Below are 26,502 nucleotides of genomic sequence, written 5' to 3'. Positions count from 1 at the left end.
TTAATATTCTTAATTATGAACAATAAATTATTAATTTTAATATAAAATGAAACCTTATTTTATTTAATATAATTATATTAAATTTATTATTATATAAAATAATAATATAATATTATTTAGTACAAAATTAATATTTTCTTAGAATAAACTATTTATTATTATTAATATTAAATAAATATAGTACTATTATTTTTAAAATAAATATAATAATATTATATTTATTAATTCTCTATTAATATAATAATATTATTTTAAAATAATTTTAACTTAGAATCAATACAAATTATTATTTAGTTAAATATAATATTATTATTCAAATAAATATAATAATATTATTCAAATAAATATAATATTATTATTTAAATAAATATAATATTATTTATTTTATTAATTATAAAATATTAAATTAAAAAATAAAAGGGTAAAAAAGGGAGAGGTGGGAGTGGGAATCCACTCCCACCTCCCACTCCCACTCCCACTCCCCACTCTAAAAATGGGTGGGGCTCACAGAATGAGATTCCCACTCCTTTCTCATTTTAAGGAAGTAAACGCTGGAGTGTAGAACGCTGGAGTGGGAGGAATCTACACTCCTCACTCCCACTCCAACAAGTAAACACAACATAATTGTATTCTTATAATTGAAATAGGGTTGTGTAATGAAATCACAGGCTTGACGTATAAGTAATATAGGCTCGTTCAATTAAACAGAAAAGTAACTGACTACAAGTAGTATTATTGGTGTGATAAGAATAACCATTATGGAAATAAAATTACGAAAATAAAATCACTAGCTGTCAAATATAAATAAAAATAACTATTCCTATAACGGTAAGAATATAAAAAAAAAATGAAATGGGGTTCGCGTAGAAATGAACCTCAGAGTAGATGTGATCAGAATCAGGAGAAGAGCCCTGAGCCGGCAAGCCAACAGCAGCACCAATATCAGCAACAGCAGGCTGAAGCTCCTTCACAGAGAGCTGACCATCTCTGTCTCTGTCAAGTTCTTGGAACTTATGATCAACAAAGCTGCTAAACACCTCCTCATTTCCAACCAACTTCATTATATTTGAACCGTCCAGCACTTGCTGCTGCTGCTTCATCGAGCTTGTACTTTCAGCTGTCTCCATTAATCTTCTTGTGATGATTCTCGTGAAGCTGGGGTTTTAGGTTTGTGGATTTGCTTTTGCCTTTGCCTTTTGTTTTGTTGAGAGTCTCGTGAATCACAAGAGTTGCCTTTGGTATTGGGCGAGTCCCTCCCTCTGCCTTCTTCTTCCCCTGCGTCTAATTAACTCTCTGGGTAATTATTAGAAACCTCCCTTGAGGTTTAGCGTATTCTCACATTGATAGATTGTATTCACGTTATCTCAGTCACCTCCCCCAATGTTAGTTTACCGTCTGTTGTTTGATAGAATGACCAAAATACTATTGAGTTGAAAAAAACCCTTGTTCGCACAAATTAAAGAATTGTTGGCTACAAATAGCATATCCATTTTGGCGCCAAGAGATGTAATTACAGTGAAAATATTAAATAAAACATTAGACTGTCCCCTTACATTAACAGAAGAAGGGGTATAAATTTTACACTTTGGGGCAAGATCTAGGCGTTCAATCATTTTTGCAACGCCAGCAATTCCTACACTCATCTCACACTCAACATCTTTGCTTAGTTCTTTAACTGAGGTATTCCGAGAAAGCAACCTCTCCTTTAAGCTGCAGGTACCCTTCGAGATTAATTCCTTGTATTTGTTAAGAAACAAACGCAAGTCAGATTGACATGTTGAAGCATATAAAACACCAATTCCAAATGAAACCAAGTTGCAGAAAATCTACCTGGCTGAAGCAGCAGACCATTTCGATTTTACAAACTCTGAGAAGAAGAATATCTCAGAAGGGCTTGGCCTCCTTAGATTATCAGGTGGTAACTGTTTGAAGAAAACTCTGAAAAACAAATGATCCATTGAATAATCTGAAACATATTTGTAAATAATGGAAATCTAAGAAATTATGTATAATTACAAAAACTTGTGCAATGGAAGCAAGAGCTTTCTAAGGCAAAATATATATATATATATATATATATGTAAGATAAATCCACTTGTGAAAAGAAGAAAAATCCACTTGTGAAAAGAAGAAAAAAACAATCAAACTTTTCAAAAGTACATTTACATAAAAACAAATGGAGAAAAAAGAATGCAGATCAACTTATAAGAGTGGGCAGAAATCATTTGTACTTCCACCCAAGCTGACTATTATTGCATTGCATCACTGAAAAAACTTTTACAAGAATAATTCAGCATTCCAAGCCAATTCTAGCTTTTTTTATCCTTTCAAATAACCTCTTGGGCTTTGCCAGCCAAATGCTAGTTGAAAACAACTGAAATATGAAAAATAATTGGACTTTTGAGTTTTGAACAAATACCTAGATTTAAAAGGGCTATCTCTGTTAATATCAGGATCAGATGAAGGAGGTTGAGCATGTCAATTGATCGTATGATAGAAATTAGCAAATCACTATGCGATGACCCATGACAGAAATTTGGTAAATTCGTATATGTTGGCAGCGTTAAAGAAGCATTTGCAGCAGAGATAGAATCAATCACTGGGGAAGCATTAAGTCCAGGATATCTCTGCATCTCTCTTTTGTGAAAATAACGAGCAGTAGCTAAACGTTGCATAACATGTGCTTCCATATCATCATAATCAAAGTAAGTACCATCCTGAAATATCCCACCTCACATGTTAGGAATATAATAAAAACTCTATCTCAACAAAGGGTTATTCAATTTATAATATTATAACGTATCACGAAACACAACCAAAAAATAATTACAAGAGCTTAACATTCAAGAATACATTGAAGATGATATTCATGCTTGCAGCTAGTAACCTGGGGGAGGATGAAGCTATGAAATTGGCCATTTGAAATTGAGAAAGTGAGAGAATGTGAAGAGACTTTAAGTGAAGATGATGACTGAGTCTATGAATGGATTGAGGGAAATTGAAGAGAAATGTGAACAAAGAAAGGAACCCTAGAAAAGTGTAGAGAGAGAAAGAGCCGGTGGTCAAAAGAAGAAAAGAATTAAAACCACTAAACTCACTGCTCTAGTGCAAGAGAATGCAGCAAACCGTGACATTTTTTCAACCAAGACATGTACATATCATGATAAAAAGAAAAAAAAAACAAAATCAAAGATTCTCAAATATTAATATTGTGGCAGAAGGTATCTCCAGCACTTTTCTAGGGCAATATTACATCTGTAATTTAACAAAAACTGGCATGAATCCCTGTTCAACAATCATCGGCAATAGCTTGAACAATTAAAAAATTTTCATACCCATTTTCAATCATTCACCAGGCAGCATAATGTAGTTGAAGTCATCTTCAAGCAAAATCAAGTGAACATGCATTTACAACAATTATTAACCTACAACTAACCCAATCGCTGGAAAAATAGAATGGAAGCAACAGAGACTCTCAAAAAGATTATCAAGACCCATTACTCATATTTTACCAAATTCATTAATTCCATCTAATAAAACTGACATGCACAGTAATAAGCCATTTTCATACCTCATTTGCGGCTCGAACAAACTGAGGTTGTTCGTGGGTTGACAACAAATCTCACCGATTGGCATTCTTCCACGCGGCCGTCGTGATTTAGTCGTCCCTGGTGTCAGCGTCTTCGAGTTCGTTGCGATGGTCACCTGATCGCGGCACCCTTTCTCTATTAAAGCATAGTAGAGAGAGAGAAAATGAAAGGGGTGTTGTTCTTGTAGCTTCGGTTTGAACTGGAGTAAGAAGATGCCCATTTTTATTTCTATTTTTTTTTTAGATAATATCCGTTGGTTAAAAGTATGCTTATGTTTTTCATCCATTGAATATTTATAAAAATCCAGATCAATTTCAGTACCCAACGTGATAATTTTAAGTTTGTTTGAATTTTTTATTATTAATAAGTTCTATTACTATATTATCCTCACTAACCGAACTTACACTAAACGGAGTACTAACGTCAGGGGATGTAGCTGAGAATACGTGAATACAATCTATCAATGTGAGAATACGCCAAACCTCAGGGGAGGTTTCTGATAATTACCCTAACTGTTTTGGCTCACTTTTATATGAAAAAAAAGGGAGAGCCGTAGTCGTTAGTGTATATTTTTAGAAGGGTTATTTTTACACACCTCCCCTGAGGTTTCACGTAATAACAGTTTAATAGAAAGTATCTCTGTATTTTTACATCCCTCCCCTACAGTTTCACAAAGTTATGTATACAATCAGTATACAAGGCTAAAATCGTAAAATCTCATTTAAAACTAAAAAAAAAACCCGAAATTTTTTTAAGGTTCTTATTATTTTTTTTTGGGGAAAACTATTGCAGTAAATCCCTAACAACACATCCTCTCTTGTGCGGTCACCCCTCCCGGTGATTCCTTCATGCCGCACCATGTCTCGCCGTTGCAGCCCACGATTTCGCTCCCCTAATTCCTAATTTCACAAAACAAAGTGAGCCCTAAGAGCCACATCCTTTCTCATCCAGTCACTCCTCCCGAGCATTCGCTCCGGTCCCTTCTCCCAGGGAATTTGACCCGACCCGAGTCATGGATCTGAACTGGGGACCCGCTGCCAATTCGTCTGGCGGGTGATTGGTCGGATCTCCTGGTGGGGGATTGGTTGACGACCCGGTCTCTTCTGAAGCCGTTTCTCAGCGGAGGCTTTGCCGGAGATCTAGTAATCACTCTCGGTCGTTGCCTCACTTCTTACTCGCCCTCTTCAATGTCTCTCATGTCAATGACATTAGTCATCGTTGAGAGGCTCTCGCTGACGCTGACGCTGCAAATCTTGGACACTTGAGACATGATTTCCTCCTCATTGCTGCTGCTCAAGTTCTGCTTATCTTGAGCATTCTTGGCAAAGGCTTCAACTTTGCGGGGCTATCACTAATCTTGGCCTCTTTCTCTTGTTCTCGTTCTTCTTGTTGCTGAAACTCTTGTTTCATATGAGCAGCAAAAACTGGGTATGGGTTTGGCTTCGGTTTTGGTTTACGGGTTTCGGAGAGAACTTCTTTGACAGTTCCAATATTTGGTGATGCTGAGTATTTGTTGAGTTGTTTACAGTTCCCCCACTTCCAAGTTTAAATATGAAGTAGTAAGTGGTCAGTTAATTTTGCTTCGTTCAATGCTCACCAGTTTCTTGTGGCTCATTTTCTTTTCTTTTTCCCTTAAACAAATAATAGTAACAAAACAAATGGCTTCCTTTCTTTGAATGGAAGTCATTTTCTAACTTTCTACATCATATTCTTTTGATTAAAAGTAAACTTTATTTATTTTCAGGTTTTATTAAGGTTTTATAATTTTGACATACAACTTTGTTCTTAACTCTTTCCCAATCGGCAGACAACAATTTGCCACCCAATCAAGGAATATTTCAAAAAAATTATTTATTTTAATTAATTAATTAAAAAGAAAGTTACAAGACAATGAAACATTTTTCTGTAACCCTCCCGTGGCCCATGTGATTCCGCTGTTGGTGTTCTAGCTCCTGTAATTGATGTACTATTTTTATTGAAGTTATGAAAATGTTATTTTCCCTTTTCAAAAAAAAGAAAATGCATGCTAGCCCACGCTCGCTCGCATCATTACACTGCCAAAATTTGTTGGGAAATTGTACCTGTCAGCCTTGAAAGGGTATTTTCGTCATCTATGGTCCATTAACGGTCAACTGAAGGAAATACTAACTGCAGGGGAGGGATGTAAAAATACGAAGATAATTTCTATTAAACTGTTATTACGTGAAACCTCAGGGGAGGTATGTAAAAATAACCCATTTTTAGAAACTAGAGTCTGGGGCCTGTTTGGTTTCGATTCATTTAATTTAGTATTATTTTCAACGTGCATCACTCTTTCTTTCTTTTTCTATAATAATATTACACTTATTTAACAAAAGATTCTTAATTTATATTTTAACTAATATAATAAATAATATATCACTATATAATTAATTCAAGTGATAAATGATTACCGAGTCTTGTTATTTTCAACTCAAATAATAAATTTTTATTAATAGTACATAAGTTAAGATAAAAATTAAATATTCTAACTAAATAAACATAACATCACTATTTCTTTTAATTTATGATATGCAGATTATAATATGTATTATATTCACACGTAACATCTTTATATGTGTTATACAATATAAAAAAAATGTAAGATTTTACCCCAAATTCTAAATATATTTACTTATACACGTTTGTGAAAAGATACATCACTCATATAAAAAGAAATTTAAAATGAACCCTAAATATTGATTTTACTTTTATATTTATTGAACATGTCTTAAGCACGAGAAACTAGTGCATTGAACCTGTCCTAATCGTTTAATTGAGTTTATATTCAAACAAAATCAATGTATAAACGGATAAATGTTGACTTGCATAAGTCATAAAGAACAATTCTCACTTGCCTAAAACTTTTATCCTTCTCAATATAATGTAATTTAGCTTGACATTGGCAAAATATAATTTCCAAAAGTTTTGACAAATTTTTTTAATTTTAACAGCAGCTGAAATGATTTGTATGAGAATATTTTTATTAAATCGTAGAATAGAATTATGATAGATTAATTACTATATTTATTCACTTTATATATTTAATTAAGATATTAACTGATGTAAGATTTTATGTGTGATCTATAAGGTGGTGATAGACTAATAATTAATAATAAAATCAATTAATATCCTTAAATAATATGTGATCCACCAGTAAATATCTCAATTAAATATTTAAATTAAATAAGCATAGCATGTTATTGATCCATTAACATATTTTATTTTCATCGTTTCATTGTGAAATGCACCTTGGAGATGAGACCAAACACGTCCTTAGAAATAGAGAGAGATAAAGACAGAGGTTGGTGACCACACAAACCTATGTGTGGTCAGGACACGTGGGACGGTTTGAGAGCCTCCTAGAAAAGAGGTTGGTCATTAGAGGATGAGACGAGAAGAGATGAGACCAGCAGAGGCCGGGGTGATTGAGTCTGCTGTCCACTTTTGGTCGGCCCGTATCTGCATGCCGCGTGGACTTTATAGCGCAGGCTTAGTCAGTTCCCAGCTGGTATTGACCGTTGATTCTTCGCTACGTGGCAATCATCTAATAAAAGTTTGTGGCTGGTCTGTATTGCCTGGTACGTACCCGATATTTGATTTTGTCGATTTCAGTGAAATGTATATGCTCCTTTTCATCTGCTGTAGTCAATTCGAGGCTGCAAATCAGGCCACTACTTAGATTCACCAATGTGAAAATAACACGTTGGCAAAGTGATAGGGAAAGCGCGAAAAATAGAATTTATTTTTAATAATTTCAAATAGCCACATGTAATCGAATTAATTTAAGACAACTTGTGTTTTAAATCTTAAATGTATTTTTTTTTTAATATTTATTCCAGAGCTTATGTTAAAAAATAACATCTTTTTTTGTTCCTGAGCTTATGTTAATGAATCGAGACTATAACATCACCGTCAATCATGCGTATACCACAGATTTCTTAGCTAATTATGCCCGTCTCTACTTTCTACCATTGGGATGTCACCATTTCAATGATCCCCTACTAATATGCTCCCTTTCTTCACGCATGAAATGTATGGGGTTGTCTATCCCTACTTTGTCCATCCTTATCTCTTGTTACGAATCCCATTATACCCAAAAAATAAAAAAAATAGCATCTTTTTAACATGTGCTCGATTAAGTTTTTTCTATACCTGTATTTTTTGTGGTTGGAAAGGTTGAGTGCCAAGCCGATTGGAAAAGGCCTTTGCATGCCTTAATATAGTTTTTTTATTAAATAAATTGGGTATTTATTTTTTAAAAATTACTTTGAATATTTTTAATTAAATAAAATAATTTATTTCAAAAAGTCTCTTGATTCAAGGGAAAGAAAGCAAGACCAGTAAACTCTCTTGCTGAAGAGTTGCAGGATGCAACAGTGAAAGGGAAATAAACCAAATGCGGTGGAAAAAATCCGTAGCAGGAGCCATTTGATTTGTTTAACACAATAAAATCATATGGTAGAAAAGACACAATTTCAAGAAATTCGCATAGTGTCAAAAAGAATTTATTTACAAATTAGCTAAAATGATTTAATTAGTAAGGACTTTTTTTTTGTCTTTTAAAAAGTCTACAAAGTACAACTTAAAGTTTGTTTGTTAAATGTGTGAAGTCAAACATTATTTAAGTTTACTAGTTTATTTTTCATATTTTATCTAACTTTTAGAATATAGCACTTAATATAAAAAGTTAAATAACTTAATTTTTATCTTAATTGAAAAAAGTTTGAACGAAAATCACTACAATCTTTCAAAAATACCTCTATTTAATAGGTTTATTTCCAATCAAACATAACTAATTTTTATTTTACTCTTTCCAATTGCCGTTATTTCGTGGAGATTTTATAGGATTGAATCAACTTATTTTGTAAAAGCTATATTTTTGGACTTTGTACTCATCTCGGGCTCTTTTTTTTTTTTTTTTTATAACAACTATTTTGAACAAAACTTTTAACAAAAATTAATATGCTGGGATGTAGCTGTTGTTTTTATTCCTTAATTATTTTAACTTTTACAATTAATAATATATGTAAAATTCTATTTTACTTGAAATTGTTAATTGATTCTATGTTAAATTGTGTGATTGAACAAAAAAAAAAATCATATAATACACACAAATAATGTAATTAACATTGTACCTTTTTTAGCTGTAACATTGTATATATTGAAAAAAATAGATATGTTATAATTAATAATAAAATGATTTTAATTTACTAACCATCTTTAACTTATCAAATATATATTAATACTTATAGGGACATAAATGTCAAAATATTATAATTCAGTTTTTTTTTTGCTTATAAGACAAATAATTTAACACTTATATTTAGTCATAAAAAAACAATGTCCTCCAAGCATATACAATTTTCTTCCAACTGAAAGTACCCAGCCACTACTACTCACTATATATATTGTTAATCAATAGTCCCATGAGATTTATATGATACAAAATTGGTAGCAAGTAAACAATGGAGACTAATTAACTATTAATTGGTGTTAAATTTGCATCTTCTACATATATAAATCATCTGCATAATGGCACAAGACAAATACAAGGGCTTTATTATTGGCTTGCTGCAGTCCTGAGCAACCTCCATTTGCTTCTTGATTGCGGGATAGCTTGATCACTGGAAACTCCTTTTTGATTGAAGGAATTAATTAAATTGCCATCTTGGAAAGATGATGATTCTGGCACTGTTTCCATTTTAGCAGCAGCCTCATATTTTGTTGGCAAATGCCCTGCTTCTTCCGTAGCTTCTTGCTGCTGCAGCAGCAGAATAAAAAACAGTTTAACTTGCTTCCTATTGTAATATAAAAAGAAAATTCACTATAATTTCTTTTATTTTTTTTCCCCACTTACTTTTCTATCGTTTTTCATAATATCCCGAAACAAAACATTTTTGTCTCTTAATGAGCAAATTGGCAGCAAAATAGATTACAAAATGTTGTTAAATTACCTGATCAGATTGAGGCAGTGAAGCTGAGTGAGAAGAGACGTACTGCAAAATCTCAAAAAAACCTTGTTTGCCCATAAATGGCGGCCTTCTCCCAAAGCAGAAGACCTATTTCCCTGGCCTTAATTCTCAGCTTCAACAAATTAAGATCAATTTCTTTCTCATGTTTTGCAGCATAAGGCCGCAATAAAACATTATATCACATAAGCCGTCCCCTGAAAATATTAAAAGTTGAAACTTTTAAAATAATTTGAATCAGAAATTTTACAGAGTACTGAAAAAGATGATGAATTAATGCCGATTTATGTACTTTTGTTTGGGGATACCAAAGATATATGAAGAATGCCAACTTAGCCTCCCTGTACATCGGCAACCTTCATGATACAAGTAGACGAAAGCTAATACGCAATACTGTCACGTGACGTTGTACAATAGTATTGTTATTCATAAAATACAATACTTTTTTATTACAAGCAAAAGGATGCGTAGGTTCGGACGTCATGATTTTACACAATCAAGAATTAGAATCAGGTGCTGTATAACTCTGATTCTAATAATTTGAATTTATTAAATCCAAGCATCCAAACATGAATATGACTCGTTATATGTAAGGGATTAATTAGTATTGTTGCAAAATAATTGTTAGTTAATAGTGTAAGCACTGATCCATAGTTCCATACCAATATTGGCACCAAAACAGGAGCTGTTCAATATCTGGCTTGTTCTTCTCTACTGCTTTAAAGCACTCATATGCAGGGTAAGCATAACCAAAAACCATTCTGTGAAGGGGGAAAAAAATTCCAATTAATAAACATTAACTTAAGTTAATATTTCTGATAATTAAAGAAAAACTAAACGGAAAATAAAAGAAAATGGAATTTCTGATTAATTGATTGCTGCATACAGCAAGGGTCTTGAAAGAAAATATCCCATCATCTCCTTTTCTCGATATTCCTTTGATTTTTTTCACAATAATGCAACAAAAACATAATAAAAACAATAACAACGATGTAGATAGAGTTGCTTAATTTGCAAGAGTTCAATGGAAAGTGTGAACCGTTTTTTGTTTAATTTTTTTTTTCCTGATATTTAAGTTTCGGTTGGATGCCACGAAACGCCGCGATTGATGATCATCACGAGGATCAATTAATATTGGAGATGTGTACGGGCACGTCATTTGTAGTCTTTTCATACAAACGCAAAACCAGGACTACGTGCCAAATTGAATTAAGATTGGATTTTGATGTTTGTGATTTTTTTTGTTAAAGAGAATATTGATAATGCTGTAAAAAAATGATGGCATTATAGAGGGATTTATTATTATTATTATTATTATATGAAGAAACAATGAAATACGAGGCTATTATATTTAATAAATAATGTTTATTGATAAATTATTTCAATTTAGCTGGGCTTAAAATAAGTTTTTGTAGCCTAAGGTTCTATTTAGTATAACTTTTTTAAATAAAGTTTATTTAAGTAATGTTTTTATTAGAATATTTTTTTAAAAACAAATTGTAGTCATTTGATTCTCATTGGTAGTTTTTATTAAAAATTAAAAAATTATTTTAATAAATAATTTTTTTAAAATTATGTTATGAAAGAATAAAATAATATTATTTAATAAATAAATAATATTTTAGACATTCTAACATTTTAAAAAAATAGCTCAAAATTTAGGTTTTTATTAGAGGAGGCAAAATAATTTATTTAATCTCAAAAAATCTACTAAAAATAATTAAATAATAATAAAAAAATGAAAAACACTTATAACTTTAAATAAATACATACTTATGGTGCAAATTGAAAAATGCCCTTGAATCCAAGGATAAAGTGACCTTTATTTAAATTCTATAAAATATTCTAACAGTATTAACATTTTGGGTGGGTAGTTGATATCAATTATAAATCTAGAGTAAAAAATTAAATAAATTCAAATTTTTTAGTGTTTTCAATAACAGGGTAAACTAAAAATATGTGGTTGATAATTTTCCTTTGTCTTTTTACGTTAAATTAATTTTTAAGAGCAAAATGATCAATTTGCTATGATTTTGTCAATTTTCTATTGGAAATTAAAGATATTTTGGATGAATAATATAAATTGTAAAATCATGGTGGATGAATGACACGACCCGCCCGACCCATATGTCGGATTCGAGGCAAATCACGCGGTTTAATATTTAAAACTCACGACATAAACTAATTCATGGATATATAAAAATGGCCTCGGGCCTTTACTATAAACATATAATAACATATGTGTCTCATCTGAAAACATATTCAAATTTCGTACAATTTTAAACTCACTATATACACATATATCTTAAATATATACATATGGACATAAACGTGCTCAAAATGCAAGTCATGCAATAATGTGTGTCATGGCCTAACCTCAATTGATTAAAAATCGAACTATATGAAATCCAGCTGAGACCGAGAAAAAATGAGATAAATAGAAAAATAGTGAGTTTACGATTCAGTGAGTGAATATAATTATATATATAAAAATAAAGTAAAACACTAGAGCTCATACATAATCTATGACATAAAATCATACATATATAAATGGCAAAACTGCAACAAATAGTACCCATGAAAAATAACTCTTAATACTCACCAGGATCATCATCGCACGAGTATGTCAGGGGAAAAACCTCTCAATACTAGCTGAATTTAACCACATTGAATGGGTAGAGTGACCTAACTCTCAATCTACATGTACAAAGCCGATGGGGAAGAATAAATATATGGTGGCTGGCAATTACATCTTATAACTCAATCAAATATATAAAATGCGTGCATATAATTATAACATGATATTAAATTATACTATAAAAAATAAATGCTTCATAGAATGCACAATAGTAATAATAATATCTATTCACAGAGTTTAATTCACTCTCGGGTTCATTCAAGCTCTTGTGGGTTTTTGGAAACATGAATTTCTCCTAAAACACATGGTTCAAAAATTAACTATTATAATTAATCTAAAACCCGATACGTAACATGAAAACTATAATATAACTATTCAAACTTTATATATCTATCGTCCACTAATTCACTAGATATCAATCTAACTGCCTAGTTTCATTTCCTTAAAGTTTCTTCTCAATTTATCTTTTCAACTTCTTTTTGACTTTCCGCTTCTTAGTCTCCTTTCTATTTTTCCTTCCTTTTTCTATTTTTCTTCACTCTTGGCTTCTCTGTTTTCTTTTATTTCTTTTCTTCTTTTCTTTTTCTTTCTCTTTTCCTTTCCTTTTCTTTCTTTCTCCCAATTTCTTTTTCTTCTCTCTGTTTTGCTTTTGATTTCGGCTTCTCCAAAAATATGAAAAATGAAGCAGCCTCCATTGTATTTAAACTTTATATATATATATATATACACGAATAAAGCAAAAAAGAAAGAGGCGTCAAGCATGAGGTGGCAAGTGAAGCAACAGAAGCAAATTAGTGAAACATGCATGTGATCTCGAGGAAGCAAGCAGCTAGCTATTTCTTATTTATGAAGCCAAGTGTGGCTTTCATTTGGTGGCTTCATGTGTTCATCTAATTAATATTTAGATGAACAATGAGAAAATTAATTTTGACCAAAGTATGTGTTTTATTTTTTATTTTTAAAAATAAAATAAAACAAAAGTAATATAAAAGAATTTTTTTTATGTATTTGCTTTGGCCCTTCTTCTTCATCTCCTTCTTTATCTTTTTTTTTGGGTACTATTTATAAAATATTATCATATTATCATTGTACCATTTATGAAATAAAGTTTGATAACTTAAATAGTTGAAGTTAGGATATTATTTGAATTTTAAAGAGTATATAAAGTAAAATTTAATTTTTCTATAAATTGTGTATGAGTGTGTAGAGTAGTGGAATGTTCAAAGTAATATTTAGAGTGTAAATAACCCTATCCATAATTGAATGATTTGTTAAACGAAAAATGATTGAAATGTTTTGAGACAAAATAGAAAAAAGGAACTTAAATACCATTAAAAAAAACATTTTGAAAAATAAAAATTATTGCTGTCGCCACACTTTCTTCGCGGTTTAGAAAGCAAAGTCTAAAATAATTATTAAAAGCACTTGTAGGCTTGTAGCATAAAAGCAAAGTCTTATTTGTGAAAATGAGTTTCCAGTTTCCACGAGCCAAGAAGAATGCGTGGCTGTCAAAAGGTACGGGGCACCAGAGAATGCGAAAAACACATTTGTAGCCACTCATTTATGAGTTAATGAAGTCTCATTTCCTAAAACCCCAAAATATCCAATACTCTCCCAAAATTAAAAAATAAAAATTATTGCTGTCACGACATTACACACTTTCTTCGCCGTCTAGAAAGGTAGAATATTTTGAAGTTCCTCAATACAAAATGCGTGCTACTACTAAATTGGCACAAATAATGCCCATCGAAAAGGCCATCAATTTAGCCGGCAATTTTGTCAAAATTTCAACAATTGAAGAAACAATGATCACAAACGGAACAGGTAAAATTTTGAAGTTGAATAAATCTTGAGATGCATACAACAAAGCCTTGAAACTTTATTCTTCACAATTTGAGCACGCACTGAATATTAAAGCAAATATATATGAAAAAAAAATCATAAAGCTACCAAAAGGAACCACAAAATCATCAATATTATCGTTTAATATGGAGAATATTAAAATCATTTATGTTCGCTGCCATCTTTTTCTTCGCTGGCATCTTCCTCTCTTGGCTGGCATCTGCCTCGTCTGCAGTTTGATGTGCCTATATATCCAACCAATCAATTGGGCATTAAATACGAATGATGAATAAAATGATTAAAAAACAAACAGAGAAAATTATAATATAACACATATATATATTGAAAGAGAAATTTTGATTTTAGGATAGATCAATTAGCTATCACAAACGAAAACATGAACCAACTATGTTTAGAGTCAATTAACTAAAGTTCTCAAGAGTTGACTTGTGCTCCAGAATTCTTAGAATCATCTATCTCCTTCTGAATTTGGACGAAGCTTGGGACAATTACGAACATCTTCATCGGATGCAGATGGAAATGGGATCTGATAACCCGCAGGCCAAAAGTTGGTGAGGTTTGGTAAATCTCCCAGTTCCAACCCCCGAAGTTCATTCATAACAATTTCATTGTAATCCGTGACGTCTGCTCCATCTTTATGCCAGAATACTTCTTCTAATTCATCATTAGCTGCTAGAGATAGGTGCTTCAGTTTTTGAAGACTTGGAGCTACGCTGATATGAAATAGATGCTTTAGTTTGGGGCAATAATACACAGAGATCCTTGTGAGTTTTGGGAAACATACAGGTTGGAGATGATCCTCATCCTCATCCTCATCAATGATTTGCTCTAATTCCCAGCAACCCTGAATGAATAACTCCTCCAATTGCAACAGATTTCGAGCAAGTGTTGATGAGAAAAGACGTCTCAGCATAGCGCACCCGTCCACGCTTAAATAGGTAAGACTTTGCAGGCTAAAATTATGCGTAGGACCTTCATGATATAATACTTGCAGTTCTCGAAGGTTTTCCAACCACAACGTCTTCAAACATGGGAATAGTTTGTTTTCTTGTCCCTCAGCGATAATAGCTTCCACTTGAAATATCACTTGTACTCTAAGTTCTCCAATATACAATGTTTCCAAATTTTTTAAGCCGTGCTTCAACAGATCGTCAATTGTGTCACGCAAATAGGAGCATTTGCCTACTCGTAGAATTCGTAATTTCTGAGACAAATAAATAAATAACTTGATGTAATTAAAATTTGTTAGCAGCTAGGATTGTCAAATCGACAATTAAGCGACAAATACTTAAAAAAAACAATTCCCTACAAAAATATAATACTACACATGTAAACTTATAAAATAATTATACTCTGTGAAAGTAAGGAATTTATAAAAAAGAAAAAGAAATTCATTGAAAGAGATCATGTGAAGTGATATAGCAGTGACATCGGTTTGTTTGAGAAAAATTAGTATTCTATTTCTATGGTTAAATTAACTAATGAATTGAATTTGACTAATAATATATATACTTTACAAGTGCTTGCATCCAGTTTTTTTATAAAGTAAAACGAGATACGACTTTTATTTGAAGAATGAATTTTAGGCCCTAAAACAAAGATATTTGCTCAAGGATCATTATTATTATCATCACCATTACCACCACCATCATCTTCATCTCAACACGGCCAAATGCAAGGTGATATGAATGAATGATCACAAAAGTTTTTGATAAACCATCTTTTTGAGTAAAATTGAAGAAAAAGGAATGAAAAAACATAAACACAAACGAACATACCTCTCCAAGATACTGCAAATTGGCTTCAAGTTCAGTACTGTTGACAGTCAATTTAGGACAGCTGCTTACATCTAACTCTTCCAATGCCGGCCAAGTTAAATAATAATTTTCTGAACAGAAGCTGATGAGTTCGGGGAGACCTTCAAATCTTAATTTTCTCAACAAAGGGAGCTCGAGTATTGTATTTCCATACACTGCACTTATTTCCCCTTCATTATGATCAAATTTTGCTTCGATGATACATTCCAGTCTCTTGCAATAACTCACTTGCAGAGTTTTAAGCTGCACCAAACTTCGAGCTTGTGACAACGTGAAGATATATGTCAAATTGTTGCACCGTGACACATTTAATTCTGTAAGAGATTGGAGGCTGATCACATGTTGGGCGGGCGCCTTCCATATCCACTTCAGTTCTGGTAATTCTGACATATATAACTCTGCTAATCTTGAGAGCATCACAGGATTCCCACTCTTTCCATGCGGTGACTTAGAGGCATCCATTATGCATTCTAAATCTTCGCAATAGTCGACGTCAAGAAAAGTCAACTCATTTAATCCACTTTCATCTATGCTTGGCACAATATTATGACAACATCTTACCCTTTTTAGATAAAGATTTTCCAATTCTGGATACAATGCTGAAAAAATAACTAGTGTTGCTTTATGGTTATTCTCAATGCATAAGTACCTTGTCCCTCTATAAATTACAAAACCATCGCCGTCAACTTTATTGATGTCATACCTTTGTAATTTCGGAAATGAAAAGTCTTTTGGAAGACATACAACGGATTCGTCGGGTTGGGACTTCAACTCAGCACGCCCAGCATAACTTTCTTCTGAACTCATCCCTTCAACCTCCCAATTTTTTATCCAACCATAAAATTCTTCTAATTGAGGAAATTTTTTTATCGTAATGGGAGAAATGGAGCCAGTATCAATATACAGAAGTTTCAATCTACAAAGTTCATCCCTCAATCCATCTGGAATTTCAATGGGAGACTTCTCGAGATAAAGTATTTGACGTATCCTTAACTTTCCAAGGAAAGACGCGTCAGTCACCTCACATCGAATCAACTGCAGAACCTGGAGGTTGGTGAGGATCTGAAGTGATTTAAGTGAAAGAACTCCACCTATTATAGTGACAACTTTCAATGCTGGCATCTCTTTGAAAAAATGTTCCGGAACTTGCAATTTGTTGTCATATTCAGTATTCTCCAATCGCAAAATATGAAGGTTAGGGCATACCAAACCACTAGGAAGCTCTTCTTTTTCATTTCCCACCAAAGAGATTCCTCTGTATTGTTCTAGGCCTTCTTCCACTGCCCATTCCGCCAATCCAAAGCCAACTTTACTAGTAAAAAATTTCTTCTCCTCTGAGCCTATCCATAAGGCTACATCGCGAACTACGTCATGCATTTTCACAAATCTGTCATCATCAGTGTCTAACAGCAATGAAGAATCTTTGAGTCCTTTGATCGTTCCACGCAGTAGGCTTCTGGCTTTTTCGATTGATTCAGCTTGATACCAAACCAACCCCACTGCATATCCAAGCAAATCCTCCAAATCTATCTCATAATCTTCTGGAAACAGCGAACACAACAAGAAGCACGACCTGGAATCCTCACCATTCAAATAATCATAACTAAATTTGAGACAACCGTAAACGCCCCGGGAATCCTTATCAATACCTTCTATCTTATCGAGTTTTGCATTTTGTAGTTTATCTAGTGCTACATTCCATTCATCAGCAGTTCTTAATCTTAGTGCACTTCCAACAGCTTTAATAGCTAAAGGCAGCCCCTTACATTCATCAGCAACTCGTTTTGAAACATCAGTCATGGTTTTATCAGCAACGTCAATGCCAGCATGCTTTCTTAGTAAATCCAATCCTTCTGCTTGGTCTAGAGCATCTAGTTTAATCCGCGGGTCACAACCCATGCGATAACAAACTTGCTGCAGGCGTGTAGTTAGAAGGATTTTGCAGCAATTGTCTCTATCACCGACGGGAATACCTATTGTCTCCAAGTCGAGCTCTTTCCAGACATCATCAAGGATTACGAGTATCTTGCGGCTTTTACTCTCAGAGAACATCAAGCGCAATCGGTCTGCTCTATCTTCTTCATCTTTCTCCGTTAATGCCCAACCTAACGACTTTACCAGCTCACTTTGAACATTTATTATGCTTGGATCCTGAGATACAGTGGCTATCCCCACCTTATCGAAAATGTTGTTTTGCCGAAGTTGATTGCCCACAAATTTTGCCAGGGTTGTCTTTCCTACACCACCGAGACCATGCAATCCCACCATCTTTGTGCTATCTTTTTTCAGTGCTTCAATGATCTGATTGCAAGCCGATTCGGTAGTCTCGAAAGAAGAAAAAAATCTTGGAATAGGCATTTCTTTGTCTGATGGTAGAGGTTTAGGAAGGGCAACTGTGCTGAATTTGCCGCGGTCTTGTAGATCGGACAGCTTGCGAGTCTCCTTTGATACTTTTCTACCCATCCAATATCGGAAACGCCAATTAGGATACCATCCATTGAAGCAACTCTTCTTTTTATCTATCTTTGCTTTCAAAGTTCGGACATCGGCCATTTCTTTGACTACATCTGCCAGCCACTTCTCTACATCTTTCTCAACTACTATAGCGCAGTGTTTTTGTCGTTCTTGTTCTACTCTTTCATTGATGCCATCTTTTTCCTTCTTCAAATTAGTTTCTTTATCCTCAAGTTCTTTAACAATGCTGTTGAAACAGAACAGATAGCGAGCTTGTTTTATGGTAGCATCCACCAATAATTCTCCAAGCTTTGATGCAATACCTGATAAAATTTCCATGCTATTTATCTGCAATTAACAAAGTTGATCTCAGTACGCTATAAGCAAAACAACGAGGCTTGATCACAAGATCGAACGATAATGTTTAATTACTTTTTACTGAACGTTTAAGTACTTTCTTCTATTCTGCGAATGCACGTTTATTAATGCCGGCTTTGATCAATAAGAGCAAAATGCAAACGCCAGACTTTAAGTAGCCTTTAGCTGCAAAAAGAAGAGAAGAAATAAGGTAAACGTAATATATGGTGGATTATATTGAAATTAGATTACTTTAGAAATTTTTAAATAAAAATATCAAACAACAAATTTAACAGAATCTAGATAAACCGAAGAATCAGTTGTGCATTGCGAGTGAAGACAGGCAGTTACATGGGGGAATCTGGTAAGAGACTAAGAGTGATGAAAACTAAAAAGCCATCCATAATTAAATTTAAAAAGAGTATTAGAGATTAGAGGGGTTCAAGATCTTATGCAAGCCCACTCCTGATAAAATTTGAAGATAATTATCCCATTTTTACTTCAATCAATATTCCAATACAATAATTCCATAAATCTCAAATAATATTTTAAGAATTTTTTTTTCCTCAAACACTCATCTATTCGATGACTAATTTAATTATTTATTACTCTATTTTACTACATAATTGATGCAAATAACACTTTGTTTGGGATGGTAAAGATTGGGGTAAATTCTCTTTTAGTCTCTAAAATTTGGACCTACTATAGCTATTGAACATACTTTTCAAACGCAAAATAGTATTTTCTGTCTAATATAAATTAAAAATCAAACAAATCTATCATGCAGCAAATGAAAAGTAAAGAATATTAATTAAGTTTTAATCGAAACAAATATAGAATATAGATGTTTTGAGTAATTTTTGTGATTTTTTTAATGTTTGAGTTAGAATTGAATAATTTGCATAATGAAAATTTGAGTTCGTATAATTTATATGAAGATAAACTGCAAAATAACTTTACGTGCAGAATTTAAGATATATATTAGTAATCATGAAGTAAACAGAGAGTATAATGGACTTATGTGGGTACTTGGGATTGAAAGACTAAGAGGCCAGAAGATAGGACGGCTCGAAAGTTAATTTTAATTATAAGGTACGTTCAACAGAAGTGACTTGGAGGTGATTGCCGTTAATCAATTGTCTTTAACTTTAGAATTAATACAAATAAATGAATGAAAATTAATGTAATAAAAAATCGCATTAAAAACTTGGAACTTAAACTCTCAATCATCTTTTCCGTACGTTTTAATCCAACGGTCAGAATTGGCATAAAACAAACTAGTATAGCCATGGGAATTAAGTAAAACAAACATCAAACTAGGAGGCAAGAGCCTATGAAGCAATAATATCTCATACCTTCTTCCGTTTATATCTTCAGTTACTGCTGAAAGCTCTAGCTAGAGAGTCGCACAAGCTCAGAGAAAATTAAAAGCTGCATCTAGCAATATAAATAAACATCAGATCAAACCAACATAGGATATATCTAGCTAATTAACATCATATACAACTCCTTATTCTCAGTCAAATCTTTCATTCTTAAAAAAAAAAAGATTGAAATAATAACTGTAAGTGATATAGGAAGCAAAAGTAACATACTAAAACGAGAGCAGCTAGCTCACAGATCTGGTGACTTCCAAAAGCATGAAAAATGATTGAGGTTTAATAGCAAGGTCCGGGTCATGTTTCATAAGTTGCTATTGACTTCGTGGCTTCGTTTTCTTTGTTTTTGTTTTTTGTTTTTTTGTTTTTATATATATATATATATATATATATATATATTCTATATTAGTGTGAATTGAAAGGTGGAAAGTGAAATGGTGCATGTGCCTTATCATCTATGATGAGGAGTAATAGTCTTTTTGGGTTCGGTTATGTTAGAGTTTACTTACGGTGGGGCACGAATCACAGTCACACACGCAAAGTGATAAATAATAAATAATGAGTTATAATGAAATTTTTACTATTTATTACTTTGTGTGTATGGTTGAGTAGGTGAAATCCAACATAACCATAGCCTTTTTAAAAACCTTTCGTGAGGTTTAAGGTCACTCAGATAGACTATATTTCTGAACTACCAAATATCTCCCTGCCCATTTATACTCTGTTTAGCATCTCTTGGATGGTTGAGGGCAATTTTGTAAAACTCATTTAAAAATAAAAAATTTCAAAGAAATTCTAAAAGAAGCTTTGTATCTGGCCATCGTATCCTTGGAGTTGTCGTGGGAATGAGTTTGAATCTAAAGATTGTCATTCTCTTATTTTATTTATTTCTCCTAGGAATTAATTTGTGAGTCTTATTTTCATGAGACTCATTCTTTTTAAATAAAGGTAGATATCTCCCTACATATTTGAGGTATATTTTTAAAATTAATGTTAAACATATCTGTGGAGTGTATTATAAATATTTATGTCTAAAATCTCAATAGATTTCACACACACACTGTTAAGAATAAATCGTAATGTCCATGTCAGCAGCTAAGTCAGCAGCCACGTCAGCTTACAGTTACTTATGTCAAAACAGATTTCAGAGTTTGTTATTGTTTTCCCACTAATAATTTGTTAAAGGTTGTTAAGCTGATTCACATGCATCTGGTGTTGTAGAATCTTCCAGACTTGTGTATATAAAGTTTTGTAATCCGTCATTTCATTTTTACATATTAATAATAATGAATTCAGTCTGAAATATTTTCTCTCTGTAGTTTAAGAAAGTTTCCTGTCAACCAAACATTTTATAATCTTCAACTTGGTATCAGAGCCACGTGATGGCTTCTTCAAGCTTTAATTCTTCAACTCATGTCTCGTCTGGAACATCCTTTACCTTTACCACACCAATCAAACTTGATCGCACAAATTACACGATCTGGAAACAACAAGTACTCTCTTCAATTCGTGGGAATGGTCTTGAGAGCTACATCGATGAATCAAAACTCTGTCCAGAGCAATTTCTTCCTAATAGATCTGGATCTGGTGAAGCAAGTGGAGAAGGTCGTGAAAATCCAGATTTTGTTGCATGGAAACGTCAAGATCAGCTTCTGCTCAGCTGGATAATGTCCTCAATGAGTCTTGAGATTCTAAGTCTCGTGGTAAGCTCACAAACTACTCTTGAGTTATGGAAGAATCTGGAAAAACAATTTGGATCAGAATCAATGGCTAAAAAGGTTCACCTTAAAATGCTTCTTAGTAATCTAAGAAAAGGATCTCTGTCTATGACTGAATACTTCACAAAACTTAGAACAATTTCTGATGGTCTTGCTTTGGCTGGAAGTCCTTTAAGTAACATTGATCTAATCACTCATCTTATCACTGGCTTAGATCACTCCTACTATCCTGTAGTTGTTTACATTGAAGCAAACATGTTGACTATGGATCTAAGTGAAGCCTATGCTATGTTATTGACACATGAGGCTAGACTTGAAAACAGTAAGATTGTTGACAATAAAGAAGCTAAAAGCAACTATATGGCTAATGTAGCTCAAACTGGAAATTTTCAAAAGAAAGGTAATGGTAATAATCAGAATAATTGGAATAAAAATGGAGGTGGAAACTGGAATCAAAACTGGAATCAAAACTTTGCTGGTAGAGGTGGAGGATATCAAGGTCAAGGAAGAGGTAGTTGGAATGGAAATCCTAATGCTGGAAGAGGCTTTGCTGGTGGTTTTAATAATGGTGGTGGTAACTTTAACAGTGGAGGTTTAGCTGGTAATTTTAATAATGGAAACTCTAATGCTGGTGGCTTTGGCAGAGGTGGTTTTGGGGGTAATAGAAAGAATTTTGCTCAAGGAGGAGTTATGTGTCAGATTTGCTTCAGGTATAACCACACTGCTGCTGATTGTAGAGACAGATTTAATAGAAATTTTGCTCCCAACTTTCCAGCTCAGGGCTACCATCCAAATCAGGGACCAAAATCAGCCTACATGGCAACATCTGAGGGAGTTGCTGATCAGGGTTGGTATCTTGACAGTGGGGCTACTCACTACCTTACCAACTCAGCCCAGAACTTAACTGATGGTAAAATTTATTTTGGCACAAATTCTTTACTTGTAGGCAATGGACAAGGTCTTCAAATCACACATATTGGGAATGCATGCTTACATACTTCTGTTGGTTCATGCATTTATCTTCATAATACCCTATGTGTTCCAAAAATTACCAAAAACCTTATAAGTGTTTCCAAGCTTCTTGTTGACAGTAACATCACAATTGAATTTACATCTGATGTCTGTTTTCTAAAGGACAAGGTGAAGGGAACACTGCTGGCTCAGGGGATTGTTGAAGGAGGGTTGTATAAGCTGCTGTCATATGAAGAGTCATTTCTTCCTTTTGATTCAAAAGTTCAACAACCAAGTTCTATGGTGTCAGTTTTTTCTTCTCATCAAACCTGTGTTAACCCTTTGTCTGTGCAAATAAAGTCTGGTTTTCCAGTAAGCTTTCATGCTTCCAGCAATGTTTCAGTTAGTCTTTTACATAATAGACTTGGTCATCCAAGTAAGCATGTTGTTCAAACTCTTTTGAGAAACAGCTGTATCAACATTTCTTCTGATAATAAACAACAACTTGAATTCTGCAATGCTTGTCAACTTGGTAAACTACATCAATTTCATTTTTCAGCAACTGAAATCAAATCGAAAAATCCTCTTGAGTTAATCCATACAGACCTCTGGGGACCAGCCTCTGTACTTTCTATGGAAGGCTATAAGTATTACATCTCCTTTGTTGATGACTATACTAGGTACTGTTGGATCTTTCCTCTTGTGCTAAAATCAGATGCCTTAGGTACCTTCAAAAACTTCAAAGCCCTGGTAGAAAAACAATTTAGTCTCCCTATCAAAACATTACAATCTGACATGGGGGGAGAGTTTAAAGCCTTTACTTCTTTTCTTCACCAAGAAGGTATCCAACTTAGGTACAGCTGTCCTCACACACATCATCAAAATGGTGTGGTTGAGAGGAAGCATAGACATATTGTTGAAACAGGGTTAACTCTTCTTGCTCAAGCTCATATGCCTGTCACTTTCTGGTGGGAAGCCTTTCACACAGCCTCTTACCTCATTAATCGAATGCCAACCACAGTTTTAAACAATCAATCACCTTATCAAAAGTTGTTTCAGCAGTCACCAAATTATGATTTCCTTAGAGTGTTTGGCAGTGCTTGTTATCCTTTACTTAGACCATATAATCAACACAAACTTGATTTTCATTCTCAAAAGTGTTTGTTTATAGGTTATAGTCCCCTTCACAAGGGTTACAAATGTCTGGATAAAACAGGGAGAGTTTTCATTGCTGTTCATGTTAAATTCAATGAACATGAATTTCCTTATTCCAAATTGTTTCTTTCTTCTAGCTCAATGTCAGAGTCAGTCCAAATTTCTTCTCCTTCATTCTGTATTCTTCATGACAGTAGCTCAATACAGCAATCTCCATCATCATCAGCAGTTCCAGCAGTGCCACCATCTCCAAATTCTCTTTCCTTGCCCCAAATAAACACTCATTCTTCACCTATTTCCTCAAGTGATCACTCTCACACATCTATCCAACATTCATCAGTAGCCTTTCCTCAACCATCCTTATCAACAGTTCCTACTCATCCAATGCTTACAAGAGCCAAAGCAGGAATCTTCAAACCCAAAACTTACCTTACAGCTATTCAAGATATTGAACCAACTAGTGTCAAAATAGCTTTATCAGATCAAAAGTGGTCTATGGCTATGACAGAAGAGTTTCATGCCTTGAAGAATAATGAAACCTGGACTCTTGTGCCAGCTGACTTAGCCACCAAGATTGTTGGAAATAAATGGGTGTTTCGAGTTAAATATAACCCAGATGGAAGTATCTCTAAGTATAAGGCACGATTAGTTGCAAAAGGTTTTCATCAAACCTATGGTGTGGATTTCTTTGAGACTTTCAGCCCTGTTGTCAAGCCTTGTACCATTAGAATTATTCTGAGCCTTGCTGTGATGAATCATTGGACCATTAGACAGCTGGATGTCAATAATGCATTCCTGAATGGTGTCCTAACTGAAGAAGTCTTCATGCATCAGCCTGAGGGATTTATTGATTCTCAACATCCAACTTATGTCTGCAAGTTAAATAAAGCCTTGTATGGTCTTAAGCAAGCACCTCGTGCTTGGTATGATAGATTAAAGGGTTCTCTATTACAGTGGGGGTTTCAAACTTCTAGATCAGATACCTCTCTGTTTCTTAAGCACACTGGTTCAGATGTTTTAGCTGTTCTCATCTATGTAGATGATATCTTAGTCACTGGTTCTAGCAATGCACAAATAGAAGAAATTATTACACTGCTTGGTTCTGAGTTTGCCCTTAAAGACTTGGGTGACTTCAACTATTTCCTTGGGTTAGAGGTTACTCCATCAAGTGCTGGGTTACACCTTTCACAAACCAAGTACATTGGAGACATCTTACAGAAGGCTCATATGCTTGGCAGCAAAGGCTGTACTACTCCAATGAGTGCTGCTGACAAATTGTATAAAGATAAGGGTACTAAGTTTGAGAATCCTTCTCTTTACAGAAGTGTTATTGGATCTCTTCAGTATGTAACTCTAACAAGGCCTGATATAGCCTTTACTGTAAACAAGCTGAGTCAATTCTTAGCTGCTCCTACTGTGCTTCACTGGCAAGCCTGTAAAAGGGTTCTGAGGTATCTTCAGTGTACAGCTGATTATGGGATTCAATTCTATAATTCAAAATCTCTTTCTCTCACAGCCTTCTCAGATGCAGACTGGGGTTCTGACCCTGATGACAGAAGATCTGTAGGTGGTTACTGCATTTTTCTTGGGTCAAATCTTGTGTCCTGGTCATCTAAGAAACAGAATGTTGTTTCTCGGTCTTCAGCTGAGTCAGAATATAGGGCATTAGCCTTGACATCTTCAGAAGTGCTATGGATTTCATATCTGTTGCAGGAACTCAAAGTGCAGCTCAACAACACACCTATTTTATACTGTGATAATAAAAGTGCAGAAGCTCTGGCAAGTAACCCCAAATACCATTCACGCACCAAACACATTGAGCTAGACTTACACTTTGTGAGAGAACACATTGCAAAGAAGGAATTTGTTGTTGAACATGTATCAAGCTCAGATCAGTTGGCAGATGTACTCACTAAACCACTTAGCTTTGATCATTTTGCTTATATGAGAGCTAAGCTCAATGTCTGTCCCAGACCTTGAGCTTAAGGGGGAATGTTAAGAATAAATCGTAATGTCCATGTCAGCAGCTAAGTCAGCAGCCACGTCAGCTTACAGTTACTTATGTCAAAACAGATTTCAGAGTTTGTTATTGTTTTCCCACTAATAATTTGTTAAAGGTTGTTAAGCTGATTCACATGCATCTGGTGTTGTAGAATCTTCCAGACTTGTGTATATAAAGTTTTGTAATCCGTCATTTCATTTTTACATATTAATAATAATGAATTCAGTCTGAAATATTTTCTCTCTGTAGTTTAAGAAAGTTTCCTGTCAACCAAACATTTTATAATCTTCAACTCACACACACACACACACACACACACACACACATATATATATATAATGTAATTGATGAGGGATCCGTTAAGTTATCAAATTAAGCAGGATTATCCAAACGACAAAAAGAACACATTATGATTGGAAATACGGAATTGGAATTGTGATTATAATAGGGATTTTAATTGAAATTGTAATTGCAACTAGAATTGTAATTGCGATTGGATATGTAATTATCAATGTAATAGAAGTTGTAATTGTAATTGTTACGGCTATTGTAATTGTTCTTGCGTAATTGCAACTGTGTTTTTAATTT

At 33.7% G+C, this 26,502-nt stretch overlaps 3 pseudogenes; all 3 read right to left on the bottom strand.

Moving 5' to 3' along the window:
* Positions 1 to 1,113: 1,113 nt before the first annotated feature.
* On the bottom strand, positions 1,114 to 2,919 carry LOC112096312 (annotated as a pseudogene).
* Positions 2,920 to 4,883: 1,964 nt separating this feature from the next.
* Positions 4,884 to 10,498, bottom strand: LOC112096311 (annotated as a pseudogene).
* Positions 10,499 to 14,122: 3,624 nt separating this feature from the next.
* LOC112096129 lies at positions 14,123 to 18,694 on the bottom strand (annotated as a pseudogene).
* Between the last annotated feature and the right edge of the window lie 7,808 nt (positions 18,695 to 26,502).

This window comes from Citrus clementina, unplaced genomic scaffold, assembly GCF_000493195.1.
Source record: "Citrus clementina cultivar Clemenules unplaced genomic scaffold, Citrus_clementina_v1.0 scaffold_8, whole genome shotgun sequence".
NCBI lineage: Eukaryota > Viridiplantae > Streptophyta > Magnoliopsida > Sapindales > Rutaceae > Citrus > Citrus x clementina.
Note: the sequence above shows the minus strand (reverse complement) of the source record. Positions and strands in the feature narration are given on the sequence as shown.